The following is a 16725-nucleotide window of genomic DNA, read 5'->3' as shown; positions in this document are numbered from 1 at the left end:
GTACCGATAGGATCAGATTTGATTAGGGTTTATGATATGTAATGTGAGAAAGTTGTGACGACTAGATTTCAATTGAAAGTAAGTTAATTCGGATTTAGTTAGGACATATTTTGGACTTGGTTTGGGTTATGTGGCATGAGAAAGTTGTCAGCAGATTTAGATTCAAAGAAAGTGTAATTTGGATTAGTTATGACATATTTAGGAGATATTTAGCATTGAGTTTGGAGTTATTTTGGATTTAGTTAGGCGATATTTTGAATTGAGTTGGGCGTTATTTTTTATCAACTTAGAGATATTTTTGAATTGAATCTGAAGTTATTTTGGATTTAGTAGGAAATTTGATCTATGAGGGTGGATTTATCAGGGCGTGATAGTCACTGCATTTGAAGGATTAGTCACGGCATTTTGGATTTAGTTAGAGCATATTTGATACTTAGATAGAGCTTTTAAAGGATTGATTTAGGTACATGAATCCCTATATACACAAATGTTGAAGAAATATAATGTGATTTCGGGGGGGGGGGGGGGGGGCTATGGCCCCCCACCACCTCACCTCCTTATGTGCACTGTTGTCATCGGGCTTGTATCTTGAGCAGCACAACGGAGATTCAAACACCTCCCATACATGTTATAGTCCACTGGCAAGACATGTACTGCGTATTGGAAATGAAGAGGGAGCTTCAGCCAAAATTGGTTGTATCCTCTGTTTTGGCGCTTGGACAAACAAGGACGAAACAGAGCAGCGGTCCAGCAAAAAACAGAGGAGCTGCCCCGTTTTCTTTCTTTATTTTTTCTTCTTTTTTCACTTGAATGCCGGCAATGCCAGGCGACTAACCAGTTGCAAATTCACTGTATCATCCTCGCAAAAGCAATGCCGGCTATAGTTCAAAGCAAATTCCCTATGTATGCCTTCTGTTCATTAAGTTGTTCTTGTATTGGGAAATTTTATGATGCATTGCAATACATGAGAGCACGTGTATTATATGGCGATCCGATAGATGAGACTAACTGGGTCTTATTAAAGCCCAAGGGTATTTTTTAGCTAATTTTTTTAGTTTAGTTGGCCCAATTAATTCCACGGGTATTATTGTCCTAAAAAGAATTAGTTAATTGGATTAACACATGGCTTAATTATAACTAAATCTCATCGTGCGTTGTCATTTGAATTTGCGTTAGAGCAGTTCCTCAGCTCATCTCGGACACTAGTCTTCGGCGAACACATCGCCCTCCTCGATCACCGCCTATCAGCGTCGATATACCAATTCCCAAGAAGCGCAAGCTTGGACCAAAACCTATGGATCGTGTTCTTCTCGGCTATGCTTTTCATAGCATTGGCTATAGGTTTTTTATAATAAAACCGAGGTATCCAACATACATGTTGGTACGATTATGGAGTCGAATGATGCGACTTTTTTTAGGACATATTTCCTATGAAGAATAATCCTAGCTCATCAAATAAGGAGATACCTACTCTATCTAGTCAGGAATTAGCTGCAATTCCTTGACCTACCATTTGTGGGAGCTCTGCGAGCTTTGGAGATAATGTTTTTTCTTGTTCGAGAGAGACATTTTTTTAAATAAACCGAGAAATTTATTCATTAGAAATAATAGTTACATCGTCTGTAAGGAAAGGTAGAATTTCATCCATGGGCTCCTCAAAATAGTCCCTTCTCACAGAGAATTTCCATAATCTACCTATTTCATGAGCCACCTTATTTGCTCCCCTATTACAGTGTTCTAACCTGGTTAAAGGGAAATCACAAGCCAAAAAGTAGAAATCATCGAAGACCGCAACTGCCGCTCTTGCCGATTGTCCTCCATTTTCCATTGTGACGATGTCTTCCATGTTGTCGGAATTAATAATAAGGCAGTTGCATCCTGCTCTCTGGGCAAGAACTAATCCAAACCGTAATGGTAAAGCCTCTGCTGTCAAAACATTAGCACATGACTTAAGTTTCCAATTCCCACTGCTACCTCTTGAGTATGCATTGGTTTTTCCCTTAAAGAGGAAAGGGTGATGCAGTAAAGTAGCATAAGTATTTTCCTCAGTTTTGAGAACCAAGGTATCAATCCAGTAAGAGGCTCCTCACAAGTCCCACGCGCCTACACAAACAAACAAGAACCTCGCAACCAACGCGATAAAGGGGTTGTCAATCCCTTCACGGCCACTTGCGAAAGTGAGATCTGACAGAAATAATATGATAAGATAAATATTTTTGGTATTTTTATGATATAGATTGAAAAGTAAAGATTGCAAAATAAGGTAAATTGGAAAATTATATGATAGAGAATAGACTCGGGGGCCATAGGTTTCACTAGTGGCTTCTCTCAAGATAGCATAATTATTACGGTGGGTGAACAAATTACTGTCGAGCAATTGATAGAAAAGTGCATAGTTATGAGAATATCTAGGCATGATCATGTATATAGGCATCACGTCCGCAACAAGTAGACCGACTCCTGCCTGCATCTACTACTATTACTCCACACATCGACCGACTCCTGCCTGCATCTAGAGTATTAAGTTCATCAAGAACAGAGTAACACATTAAGCAAGATGACATGATGTAGAGGGATAAACTCAAGCAATATGATATAAACCCCATGTTTTTATCCTCGATGACAACAATACAATACGTGTCTTGCTGCCCCTGGAATTCTAGAGGGTCTTTGCAGTCACTACACCGCCGATGTTGCTTGCTTCGAGAAACTGAAGGCACGCATGTTAACCGAGTTGATGCCAAAGGTAACCCCTTATAGTTAAATACAACCTTTTCTATTTTTCTTAACATCGTTTTGATATCCATGTATGATCTCTCGATTTGTTAAGCTAGGAAAAACCAACTGAACATAGCATCTATGTTGCAGGTGCTTACAGAAATATTCCCTTGTCGGATCCAGGCACATGCGCTTGTTGAACCGCTACGAGGATCTCCTGTTGAAGAACTTGACGAAGTGCTAGAAACACTTTGTCGTAAATTGCTACTAAAATTCCCTGGTGAAGTGCTCAAAACACTCCCTCATGAATTGCTACATAAACTCTCTCCGGAAGTGCCACCAGAAATCTCTCCCAAAGTACTACAAACACTCTCTCATGAATTTCTACAAAAACTCTTTACCGAAGTGCTACAGACACTCTCTCATGAAATTCTACAAACACACCATGAATTGCTCCAAAAACTATCTCAAAGACTCCTTCATGAATTGCTAGAAAAAATCTCTACCAAAGTGCTACAAAGACACTATGATCAATTTCTAGAAAAACTCCCTCCTGGATTGCAAGCCAAACTCTGTACCACCGAGATACGCTCATTCCCCATTAAATTTCTACTCAAAGTGCAAGAAACTCTCCCTCGTGAATTTCTACAAAAACTCCCTCATGAATTGCTAGAAAAATTCTCTCCCGAAGTGCTACAAACACTCCCTCATGAATTGCTACAAAGACTCTCTCCCGGAGTGCTACAAACACTCCCTCATGAATTTCTAAAAAAACTCCCTCATGAATTGCTACAAAAATTCCCTAGTGATTTGCGGATGGCAATAAATGTGGAAAATGGTGAGCGGTACAAGAAAAATAAATTGGAGGTTGCCTTGTTGTCTCTTTGGCTGATGATATATGACAAACTGGCCATAACCGACGATGACATATATCTTCTATTTACTAAGATTAAAGATCAAGAACCTAAAGATCCTGAATTTAGCTTACCCAGGAGGCTCATGGAGATGGTTGATGTGAACGGTGACCCCAAGGAGGTCGATTGCCTCAGAATTTTAATGCTTGTCTCCAAGATGACAATATTGATGATCAGGCCCAATCGCATCTATGAAGTCAGCGATTTAAAGGGCCTGATAGCATCACTAAAGAAAGCTTCCAGAATAATGATCAATCTTGACACCTTTGTACATTTATCTGGAGGCGATGGTGGTGATTCTCTCAGTTCTCTTGTGCAAAAAGCACATGAGCCATCTGGCCGGTCAACCTATGACCGCGGGGAATCCTCAACAAGTTAAGTCTTATTGCTCTTCTGCAAACTATGCATTATCTGTCAGTTATTAAGCCATCCCTGGGAGTTTGTGTGTGTTATCTGTTATGTAACCCGGGATGACATTCTGTTTTTTGTAACTGTGAGGGTGTAAATAATGGAAGAAGATCCATCCTGTGCGATGTATCTCTGAAACTAAGTTTTATTTGTCAGTATGAAACTTAAAATCCAGTTACTCCTGTCTGATACCTTTTGTAATGCAGAAAGTTGTGTGATGTACGTACTAGTGCTACCTAAGTTATCTTGCACCATTCCTCCTTGCTCTGCTCTTTTCATGAAAGCAACAATGTGCTTCCAAGCTCCTCAAACTTGTCCTGAATATTGTCCATGATCTGTTTGTAGTGCTCGAACATAACAGAGAAAACATCACGTCAGGAAAAGTAAAAAAGAACACCACTTCGTGTACTCTTGAATTGATATTGAGAATTTGAGATGTCTTATGCAACAACAATGGTTTCTTTCCTTTGTAAAACACAAACAAAGGTGTAGACGGTAATACCAATGTGCTGAGATTTAATGACTATTGAAGCATTTCTTCCTCACTGCAACTGGTCAAGTCTGTTGCATCTTTTCGCAACCAAGGCTTCCCGTGTTATTTTGCAGACTAGATTAGTTCATTTGAAATCATACTGCAAAATTAGTGTATCTATGAATGGACTCAAGTGCCTGGTAGTAGTTGGAGTCGGTCAGGGGAAAATTAGGACAGGCAGCGTACAGATTGAAGCAGAGGCAAGGGAGCTTACCAGTAGATGACTCTGACGGAGAGTCGGGTGGCGGCCGGGCTGCGAAGGGAGATGGTTAAACTGGGGAAGAAAATGTAGTTCGGGAGCACAGAGAGGAGGCGGCGTGCTGGACAGTCTCGAGGGGAGGTTCGTTTGTGTTTCAGCCATTCGTGTGCTTCCGTTCGTGTGTGTCTGAGCTGAGGAGTCTTCCTATTCCGCGCCTTAAGCGTGGAATAGATGAGGAAACGCGCACCTGAAGTACCTAGTGACAGTGTTGGGTACTGTAGCACCTGAAGCACCCGAACCTGAGTAAACCCCTTGTGTGCTGATTCAGTTTGTAGCGAGAGCAACTAATTAACGAGCGCTCCTTCAAGAGCCTCGCAACGATCAGCATCACTTGACGCGCTTTCAGTCATTCGTCACGTGTCGTGCTTTGGGCGCTTCCTTCGGATTTTTTTTCCGCATGCGTTTTCGCCTTTTTAAACAGGTTTTTTCGGGGGTTTTCGATCGTTTTGGTTTTCCACCCGTCTTTCCTAGCTTTTCGACAATTTTTTTTTCGAAAAAGAAACATTTTTGGTCAAAAAAACGCATTTTCTTTCTTTTTCTTTCGCGAGAGTCACGGCCATGACTCTTGGAAACGGGAAAAAACGTGTTTTTTATTATTTTTTTTTTGCTTTCGCGAGAGTCATGGTTTTGATTTCACGAGAGCCACGGTTGTGCTTTCGCGAGAGTCATCGCCGTGCCTCTAGGAAACGAAAAAAAAACCGTGTTTTCTGATTTTTTTTTCCTTTCTCGAGAGTCAAGGTTTTGCTTCCGTTAGAGGCACGGTTGTGCTTTCGCGAGAGTCACAGTCGTGCCTTCTTGAAAACGAAAAAAACACGTTTCTGTTTTTTCTTTCTTTCGCGAGGTCACAGTTTTACTTCCGCGAGAGTCACGGTTGTGATTTCGCCAGAGGCATGGGCGTGCCTTTTTCGAAAAGGGAAAAAATCTGTGCTCCCGGTTCAGTTTTTTCGTCCGGTTTTTTTTTTGTAAAAAAAAGTTCGTCAAAACCTATTAACATGGATCTAGTTTTGAAAATCTCGACGCGAGGAATCCAACGGCGAAAGCGGTTCGAGATTTGGACGCACGGTTCAAGAGATAAACTGTTTTGAATAAACGGATCAAGAAAAAAAGGGAAGACTCCCAAATTGCGATAAGTGGCGCACATGCAGCGCGCTATTTGTCGCAACCGAGGGAAGTTGTAGCTTCCCAACGAGTACTCGAGCAAACTTCTTTTTTTTTCCAAACAAAAGAACACTAGAACTCGAAGCTTTGGATACCAACATCACACAAGTACTTTGATGTGAGGGATTGTTTTTGGATTGTTTTTTTGGTGCAATTTAATTTTAATTGGTGTAACTCATTCGAAATTTGACAAAGTTTGTATGATGAAAGTTTGTACAACCCTAGCTGGCTCTATGATGATCAGACGTACAACTTTAGAGCATCTCCAATAGCCGCACTAAAAGACGCGCGCGGGGGACGTTTTCGTGCACTCCAGCGGTGGCGGCAAACTAGTGCGCGCGGGAACGATTGTGCGCTTCAGGAAAAGGCAGCAGCTCGCGCGCTAGATTTGGCGCACCGCGTCCGGCGCGCCTATAAAACTGCAGCGCCCTCTGCCGCTCTCTTTCGCTCCCTCTACTGCTGTCTCTCCTCGCTGCCGACACGCCACCAACGCACCACCATGCCGCCTCGCTGCCGGGGAGGTTTGGGCTACCGCGGCGTCCGTCCGGCACGTACTCCGCCTCGATTCGGTCGGGCGGCGGCGTGCGCCTCGGCTTCGGAACCTTCGACACCGCCTAGGATGGTGCCCGCGCGTACGACGCTGCGGCGTGGCGCCTCCGGCGGTCCCGTTGGGACATGAACTTCACCGACGTGGCGACGCAGGAGCGGGCACATGAGTTGGCACCTTTCCCGCGGCTTATCACTGACGATGATCGTCGCAAAAACCGGAGGCGGGAGCGCCGTCTTAGCCTGGCCGAGATGGACAAGGAAGCCATGGCGCTATGGAGGCAACGCTTCCTGCAAGACATCATCAACGAGGAATAGTTCTTCGCCAAGAGGATGGCGGAGAGGGAGGAAAGAAGGAAGGAGTGAGTCGCCTATCGCGATGACAAGCGAACGGGGAAGGCGGTCGCTAAATACAACATCGCGCTAGGAGATGCGTCGTCCTGGGAATTCCGCGACGAGCAGTTCCTTGACGCCTATCCTCACACGTTGGAGGAGGACATCACTGAGGCAGAATCCGAGTCGGAGAATGACGAGTAGTAGTAGTTTTTCGTTTTATTTTGTATCGTAGAAGCAGGCTATGTGACGATCTAGAACTATATATCGTTGGAGAAGCCTAGATATACGCATTTTGTATCGTAGAAGCAGGCTATGTGCCGAACTATCTCCATATTTGTATGCTCGAAACCAAATATGTACCAAATCATCAAGGAAAAAAATGAATTATAGCGCGCCTACTGGAGTGGCTCGGGCACGCTTTATTTTGCGGCGGCTGCTGGAGCCAGCGCACCGCCGCGCGCAAAACCTGCCTCACTAGGCGCTGTATTCTGTTTTTTAGGGCGCCGCGCGTTGCGCACCTGTTGGAGATGCACTTAGGACCAAAGAAAAAAAAATACAAGTATGAGATTGATTACTTTTGACAGTGATGCAGCGGGCAATAACTAGTACTGTATGTTACATGCACATGCTAATTAAACATTCGGTCAATCACATGAACTAGCATGGGTGCTCTCAGTGTAGTACTACTCTAGAATGCATGATTTGGCCTCCAATAAAATATTCACTTGTGCTTGACACAGCAATGGTTAAATAGTCAGTCTAATGGCACCTTGAGATGGCCCTAAGCTACTGTCACGTTGTGATTAGCCACAAAACCGTTCTGTCTTATTGCACGAGATGGCCCTAACCTTTGCTGTGTCAAGCACGTACTCTCATGTGTCATCGATTTATTGGGTCAATTGAGCAGCCACAAAACCGTTCTTTCACCAAGTATGAATGTGTGCTCACGAAGGGATAATTAAGCACAGGGGCTGAGAGCATCTCTAGCAGACCCCAAATAAGTGATCAAACCCGTAAAAAATTTGCGTTTTACAGTTTTGGACAAAAAAATGTCTAGAACAGAAACCGTAAAAGTGGTCCAACCCGTAAATTTTTTAAGGGCCACCGCATATGCACACCCGAAACCCTTATTTTTGGAGGTTGGAAGGCCGAAACTAGGGGGGCCGTATACCGGTCAAACCACGTCGGAGCAAACACGCCGCCGCGGAGTTTGCCGGAATCCGTCCTAAACTCACCGGAATTCATCACCGCTCACCGAAAAAGGATGCTAGGCGCCGCAATCGATCGCCGCCGGTTCGAATTGGACGAGCTCGACATAGCCGTGGCCTCCCATGACCTCAACCTCGCCGCCGGAATTCTCCCGGTGCGGCAAGCAAATGGGCACGACTCGGCTGGCAATAGAGTAAGGCGCGGACGGCTGAGGCGGCGGGGCGTGGCCAGCAAGGCTGGGCGCGGACGACGGAGGCAACGGGGCGTGGCCGACGAGGCTGGGCGCGGTCGGCATGGTGATGGGGCGCGGCCGACGGCCGACGTGCCACGGCCGACGGGCAGCATGGCATGGCCTGCGGGCGATGGGGCGCGGCCGACGGGGTTGGATGCGACTGGCGTGGCCGGCAGGGGGAAGGGGCGGCAGCGGCCGGACTGGAGGAAGGAGCTCCTTATTCCAATTTTACAGTTTGTTTTATAGTATCTATTCGGCCGGAGCTAAAATGAACCCTTCAAATTTTTTTTTCCAACCCGTATCTTACTTTTGCAGTTTGCGATTTTAAGGGGTCTGTTAAATGCTCTAATTCTGTTCCTAGCTTCCGGCCACACGTACAAACAAGATAAGTACGAGAGCCACTCCCGCAGGATGAGCGCCACGCGGCGACGCGCTCAGGTTGAACAGAAATATAGTATATTTTTAGATCCATGTAGGCCATCTCTTCCACTGCCTTCACAAGGGAATGGTAAGATTGGTAAGAAAAGGTATATGATTTCTTGTATTTTTTTGGCCATCGATGAACAGGTCACATGCAAGAGATGAACAGGTCCGTCAAGGGGATGCGACGAGATTATGAGCACGGCATGCAACCTCATATGGCCATGTCTGTTGAGATGGGAAACATGCGGTCTCGTGCTCCATTTTACAGCTCGTGTGCTTGGCCTCTTGCAAGGGAAGACGGTGAGATCGAGCACGGCATGCGACCCTATGCGGCCATGACCGGAGAGATGAGAAAATTTTCATCTCGCGCTCCATTTTATAGGTTACCGTTGCGATGGGAGTTGGACAGGTTTTGTGTGTGGCAGTTCGCGATGACTCGATGGAGTTGTCCATGAGGATTAAATCTCCAGTTTCTATTTCAAAAATGCAGAACGCGGATGTCCAGACATGGTTGTTATTTGTGATGAACCAGACAAGCTTGCTTTTCAGGCAAAGCTTAAGCTTATTCACTCAAGATTGTGTTACCGAGAAAGAATCACATCAAATTCAGTCAGAATGCAGTGCCTAAGAAAAGATGGTACTTATGGACTGAAGTGATCTCAGACAGAGGACGAAAGAGAGACAGGCTGCTCTGTTTCTGTGGAAAACAAAGAAGCAGTCACGGCGGCTACAGCTAACTGTTTACAGTCAACATCTTATACACATGCACCATGAAAAGATTATAACTATTAGCACAACTAACTGTTTACAGTCAACATCTTATACAGCATGTGAAGTACATCTGCTCAAGCCAAAATAGGTGCAAGAAACTGACACTGTTTTGGCGATGCTAATTCAAGTGTTTCCTTGTTATCCGATGCGTACTTTTCTTTCCTTGGCTTTTGTACCAAAAAGGTGCGTACTTAGCTTTTTACATTTTACAAGTAAGATTTTTTTTTTGCACGGATACCAGTATGACTTATTTAGAAGAGTAATTGCACTGCCGGTATTGATGTCATTTCTAACTTTTTTTTGGAAGAATCACCTTAAGATACCAATCTAAAAACTATCGCCCGAACTTGCGATTTTCCACAAATGTTAACAACACTAAACTCAGAACCCTCACATGAACATTGGAAGATGCTGGCAGTTAATTTGGAAGTGTAATGTCCCACTGATAACCCACAAGTATAGGGGATCGCAACAGTTTTCGAGGGTAGAGTATTTAACCCAAATTTATTGATTCGACACAAGGGGAGCCAAAGAATATTCTCAAGTATTAGCAGCTGAGTTGTCAATTCAACCACACCTGGAAACTTAGTATCTGCAGCAAAGTGTTTAGTAGCAAGTAATATGATAGTGGTGGTAACGGTAATAAAAGTAAAGACGACAAAAGTAACGTTTTTGGTATTTTGTAGTGATTGTAACAGTACCAACGGAAAAGTAAATAAGCGAGAACCAGTATATGGAAAACTCGTAGGCACCAGATCAGTGATGGATAATTATGTCGGATGTGGTTCGTCATGTAACAGTCATAACATAGGGTGACACAGAACTAGCTCCAGTTCATCAATGTAATGTAGACATGTATTCCGAATATAGTCATACGTGCTTATGGAAAAGATTTGCATGACATCTTTTGTCCTACCCTCCCGTGGCAGCGGGATCCTATTGGAAACTAAGGATATTAATGCCTCCTTTTAATAGAGAACCTGAACAAAGCATTAGCACATAGTGAATACATGAACTCCTCAAACTATGGTCATCACCGGGAGTGGTTCCGATTATTGTCACTTCGGGGTTGCCGGATCATAACACATAGTAGGTGACTATAGACTTGCAAGATAGGATCAAGAACTCATATATATTCATGAAAACATAATAGGTTCAGATCTAAAATCATGGCACTCGGGCCCTAGTGACAAGCATTAAGCATAGCAAAGTCATAGCAACATCAATCTCAGAACATAATGGATACTAGGGATCAAACCCTAACAAAGCTAACTCGATTACATGATAAATCTCATCCAAATCATCACCGTCCAGCAAGCCTACGATGGAATTACTCACGCACGGCGGTGAGTATCATAAAATTGGTGATGAAGGATGGTTGATGGTGATGACGGCGACGAATCCCCCTCTCCGGAGCCCCGAACGGACTCCAGATCAGCCCTCCCGAGAGAGATTAGGGCTTGGCGGCGGCTCCGTATCGTAAAACGCGATGATTTTTTCTCCCTGATTTTTTTCTCCCCGAAAGCCAATATATGGAGTTGGAGTTGGCGTCGGAGGGTCTCCAGTGGGCCCACGAGGTAGGGGGCGCCCCCCACCCTTGTGAACAGGGTGTGGGCCCCCTGGTCTTCATCTTTGGTGAGGATTTTTTATTATTTTTTCTAAGATGTTCCGTAGAATTTCAGGTCATTCCGAGAACTTTTATTTTCTGCACATAAAACAACATCATGACAATTCTGCTGAAAACAGCGTCAGTCCGGGTTAGTTCCATTCAAATCATACAAGTTAGAGTCCAAAACAAGGGCGAAAGTGTTTGGAAAAGTAGATACAAGGGAGACGTATCAACTCCCCCAAGCTTAAACCCTTGCTTGTCCTCAAGAAATTTAGTTGACAAACTGAAAGAGAAAAAGAAAAACTTTTACAAACTCTGTTTGCTCTTGTTGTTGTAACATGAAAAGCCAGCATTCAAGTTTCAGCAAATATTATGAACTAACCATACTAACAATGACACAATGGTCTCACAATTACTCATATCAATAGCATAATCAGCTAGCGAGCTATAATAACAAAACTCGGATGACCACACTTTCTCAAAACAATCATAACATGATATACCAAAGTGGTATCTCGCTAGCCCTTTCTGAGACCGCAAAACATAAATGCAGAGCACCTTTAAAGATCAAGGACTGACTAAACATTGTATTCATGGTAAAAGAGATCCAGTCAAGGCATACCCAATGTAAACCAATTATAATGAATGCAAACGACAGTGTGCTCTCCAGCGGGTGCTTTTTAATAAGAAAGATGATGACTCAACATAAAAGTAAATAGATAAGGAGCGGAGTCCACTCCTCTTGAGAATAACCGCCTAACATGGAAGATAAGGGCAGCCCTAGTTGAAACATGAGCTGCTCGAGCATACAAAACAGAATTTCATTTGAAGATTTGGAGTTTGGCACATACAAATTTACTTGGAACGGCAGGTAAATACCGCATATAGGTAGGTATAGTGGACTCATATGGAACAACTTTGGGGTTTAAGGAGTTTGGATGCACAAGCAGGATTCCCGCTTAGTACAGGTGAAGGCTAACAAAAGACTGGGAAGCGACCAACTGGGAGAGCGACAACACTCGTAAACATGCATTAAAATTAATTTACACCGAATACAGGCATGAGTAGGATATAATCTACCATGAACATAAATATCATGAAGGCTATGTTGATTTGATTCAACTACATGCGTGAACATGTGCCAAGTCTAGTCACTCAATCCATTTAAAGAAGGATACCATCCCATCATACCTCATCATAATCATTCTAATAGCATGTTGGCACGCAAGGTAAACCATTATAACTCATAGCTAATCAAGCATGGCACAAGCAACTATAATCTCTAAATGTCATTGCAAATATGTTTACTTCATAATAGCTAACTCAGGAACGATGAATCATCATATTTACAAAAACAAGAGAGGTCGAGTTCATACCAGCTTTTCTCATCCCAATAAGTCCATCATATATCATCATTATTGCCTTTCACTTGCACGACCGAACGATGTGTATAGGAATAAGAGTGCACGTGCATTGAACTAAGCTGGAATCTGCAAGCATTCAATAAATAGGAGAAGACAAGTAATATGTTAAATAAACAATCATGCATATAAGAGCCACTTCAACAATTTAATCATGGTCTTCTCCTACTGACCCCCAAAGAAAAAAAAGGAAAATAAAAACTATTTACACGGGAAAGCTCCCAACAAGCAAAAGAAGAATCGGAAATATTTTTGGGTTTTCTTTTTAGTCCTACAGCAAAGAAATAAACTACTACTAATATTTTTTTGTTTTTCTTAAGGTTTATAAAACACACAAGAAGAAAGCAGGAAAAAGAAAATAAACTAGCATGGATATTACAGTGAAAGAGTATGAACACCGACATCTAGCAATGAGTGTGAGTGAACATGAATGTAATGTCGGTGGGAAATACGTACTCTCCCAAGCTTAGGCTTTTGGCCTAAGTTGGTCTATTGCGAGGGATGGCCTGGCGGATACCCGTAGGTGAAGCTGGGGTCATACTGCGATGCAGCGGCTATCGCCTCCTGAGCTGCAGCGTAGCGTCGAGCTGCCTCTGCTCTTCTCTCGTACTCATCTGCCTCCTATCTGGTAATAACATATCTTACTTTTGTCTGAGAATCAAAGAAGGCAGGAGCAGGAAGAGTGATATGGACTACATGCCGTTTGTTAAAGATTAGTCTATACTGGAGAGGTGGTTCAGTCCTCTCAACAAACTGATGGGAAACCATAGAATCAAAATCCAAATAAGTAGAGGGTAATTCCGTATCACTCTCTCGAATGTCTATCTCAAGAAAATTAGCTAAGCGGGTGGCATAAATCCCTCCAAAGAAATCTCTGTTATATCTATTATGGTGCAATCTGCGAGCTACAATGGCTCCCATATGATAAGTTTGGTCTCCGAACACAGCACTTCTGAGAATGCTGAGATCAGGTGCACACATGTAACATGCTTCATCCTTAGCATTAATGCTTCTACCTAGGAAGAGAGCAAAATAATGTATAGCAGGGAAGTGAATGCTCCCTAAAGTGGCTTGCGTTATATCTCTAGATTCCCCCACAGTTATTTTAGCAAGAAAGTCTCTAAATTCAGATTTAGGGGGATCCCTGACACTACCCCAAGATGGAAGTTTGCAAGCAAAAGTGAAATCCTCTAAGTCCATGGTATAAGATTTGTCATAAAGGTCAAACATGACTGAAGGAGAATTACGTGAAGATGAAAACTCAAACCTCCTCACAAATGAACTTGTGAGATCACGGTACTGGGGGCATTTATCAGCTTCAAAGTCCTCAAAACCGGCATTGTGTATATATATGTTGAATTCTTCTTTAGTTCCCGCTTGATCCATAAAATTTTCTGAAGGCCATTCACAGGGCCTAACAGGAGCATCTCTTGTGGTTCCTCGTCAGCATCACACATTGCAAGCCTGGCACCTTGTTTCCTTGAAGAGCCACCTTGGAACATCCTCCTAAACATAATGTTTCCTCTGAAAAATTTCTGAAATTTTTAGTAACTTCAAGTAAAAGTGAACCAACTTCAATAAAATTGATAGCAACTACTCTCACAAGTGCCTAGAGCCTAAATCAAGCATTAAAACTACTTGGGACCAAATGAATTTGACATGCAAGCTCAAGAACATGGTCACCTATGCAGCATAAATTTGCAATGAATAGAGCACTAGAACAAAAACCAATTGGACCATGGAGGAGTTACATACCAAGGAACAATCTCCCCAAGCAGTTTTGCGAGAGGTGCTTTGAGCAAGGAGATCGAAAATCACAACAACAGGGGCTGGAACTCGTGCTTGAGTTGGTTTTTCGTGTTTGTGTGAGGCAGAGAAAGAAGATGGGTGCAGGGATAAGTGGAGGAGGGCCACCGTGGGCCCACGAGGTAGGGGGACGCACCCAGGGGGGTAGGGCGCGCCCTCCACCCTCGTGGCCAGGTGGTAGCTCCCCCCGCGGTAATGTTTGCACAGAAAATTCTCAAATATTCCCGTAAAAATCATATTAAATTGTCATGGAATTCTAAGGACTTTTATTTTCGGGATATTTTTATATTGCACGGATAAGTCAGGAAACAGACAAAAAATTACTGTTTTACTTTATTTCTACTAAATACCAGAAAATATAAAGAGGGTACAGAAGGTTGTGCTTCTAGTTTCATCCATCTCATGCTCATCAAAAAGAATCCACTAACAAGGTTGATCAAGTCTTGTTAACAAACTCATTCCGATTAACATGGGACCGGAGAAATTTCGAATAACACTAAGTTATCTCAACAGGGATATGAAGATCCCCAACAGTAAGAATATCATACCTTTTCTTGTCAGTAGGGAGAGGAAATTCAAAACCTCCAAATATAATTGATGGAATTTTTCCAATAGAGTTGATACTGTAAACTTGAGGTTGTTTCCTCGGAAAGTGTACCGTGTGCTCGTTGCCATTGATATAAAAAGTGACATTGCCTTTGTTGCAATCAATAACAGCCCCTGCAGTATTAAGAAAAGGTCTTCCAAGAATAATAGACATACTATATATCATCCTCGGGGATATCAAGAATAACAAAGTCTATTAAAATAGTGACGTTTGCAACCTCAACAGGCACATCCTCACAAATACCGACAGGTATAGCAGTTGATTTATCAGCCATTTGCAAAGATATTTCAATAGGTGTCAACTTATTCAAGTCAAGTCTACGATATAAAGAGAGAGGCATAACACTAACACCGGCTCCAAGATCACATAAAGCAGTTTTAACATAGTTTCTCTTAATGGAGCATGGTATAGTAGGTACTCCGGGATCTCCAAGTTTCTTTGGTATTCCACCCTTAAAAGTATAATTAGCAAGCATGGTGGAAATTCAGCTTCAGGTATATTCCTTTTATTAGTAATAATATCCTTCATATACTTAGAATAAGGATTTGTTTTGAGCACGTCAGTTAATCGCATACGCAAAATGATGGATCTAATCATTTCAGTAAAGCGCTCAAAATCCTCATCATCCTTTTTCTTGGATGGTTTTGGAGGAAAAGGCATGGGTTTCTGAACCCATGGTTCCCTTTCTTTACCATGTTTCCTAGCAATGAAGTCTCTTTTATCATAACGTTGATTCCTTGATTGTGGGTTATCAAGATCAGCAGCAGGTTCAACTTCTACATCATTATCATTACTAGGTTGAGCATTATCATGAACATCATCATTAACATTTTCACTAGGTTCATGTTCATTACCAGATTGTGTTTCAGCATCAAACATGGAAATATCATTTGGATTCTCAGATGACTCAGCAATAGGTTCACTAGAAGTTTGCAAAGTCCTATCATTCTTCCCTTTCTTCTTTCTTGAAGAACTAGGTACATCAATATCATTTCTCTGAGAATCTTGCTCGATTCTCTTAGGGTGGCCTTCAGGATACAAAGGTTCCTGAGTCATTCTACTAGTTCTAGTAGCCACTCTAACAGTATAATCATTTTTCTTACTATTCATTTCATCAAGCACTTTTGTTTGAGCTTTAAGTACTTGTTCTACTTGAGTGGTAACCATAGAAGCATGTTTGCTAACAAGTTTAAGCTCACCTCTAATATCAGCCATATAATCACCCAAGCGTTTAATCATATAAGCATCTTGTTTTAAACTCATCCAAGCACTGACTAGCAATTTTAGTAGGAGGGACTTCAGCTTTATCATATCTATAGAGAGAATTTACCTTTACTACATGTGTCGGAATATCGGGATCAGGAGGTTCTTCAGTGAATAAAGTATTGAGGTCATATACTTCTTCAACAGGCAGTAAATTAAGACCATGTATGTCTTCAATAGGAGGTAAATTCTTAACATTTTCGGCTTTAATACCTTTTTCTTTCATAGATTTCTTTGCCTCTTGCATATCTTCGGGGCTGAGAAATAGAACACCTCTCTTCTTCGAAGTTGGTTTAGGAATAGGCTCAATAATTAGCTCTAGAGCTGGCTCAGGAGGTGCCCAATTATTTTCATTTCTCAACATATTATTCAATAGAATTTCAGCTTCATCCGGTGTTCTTTCCCTAAAAAGAGAACCATCACAACTATCCAGGTAATCTCTGGAAGCATCGGTTAGTCCATTATAAAAGATATCAAGTATTTCAGGTTTCTTAAGAGGATGATCAGGCAAGG

Source organism: Triticum aestivum, chromosome 4A, assembly GCF_018294505.1.
Source record: "Triticum aestivum cultivar Chinese Spring chromosome 4A, IWGSC CS RefSeq v2.1, whole genome shotgun sequence".
NCBI lineage: Eukaryota > Viridiplantae > Streptophyta > Magnoliopsida > Poales > Poaceae > Triticum > Triticum aestivum.
The sequence above is the reverse complement of the archived record's forward strand: the minus strand, read 5'-3'. Positions refer to the sequence as shown.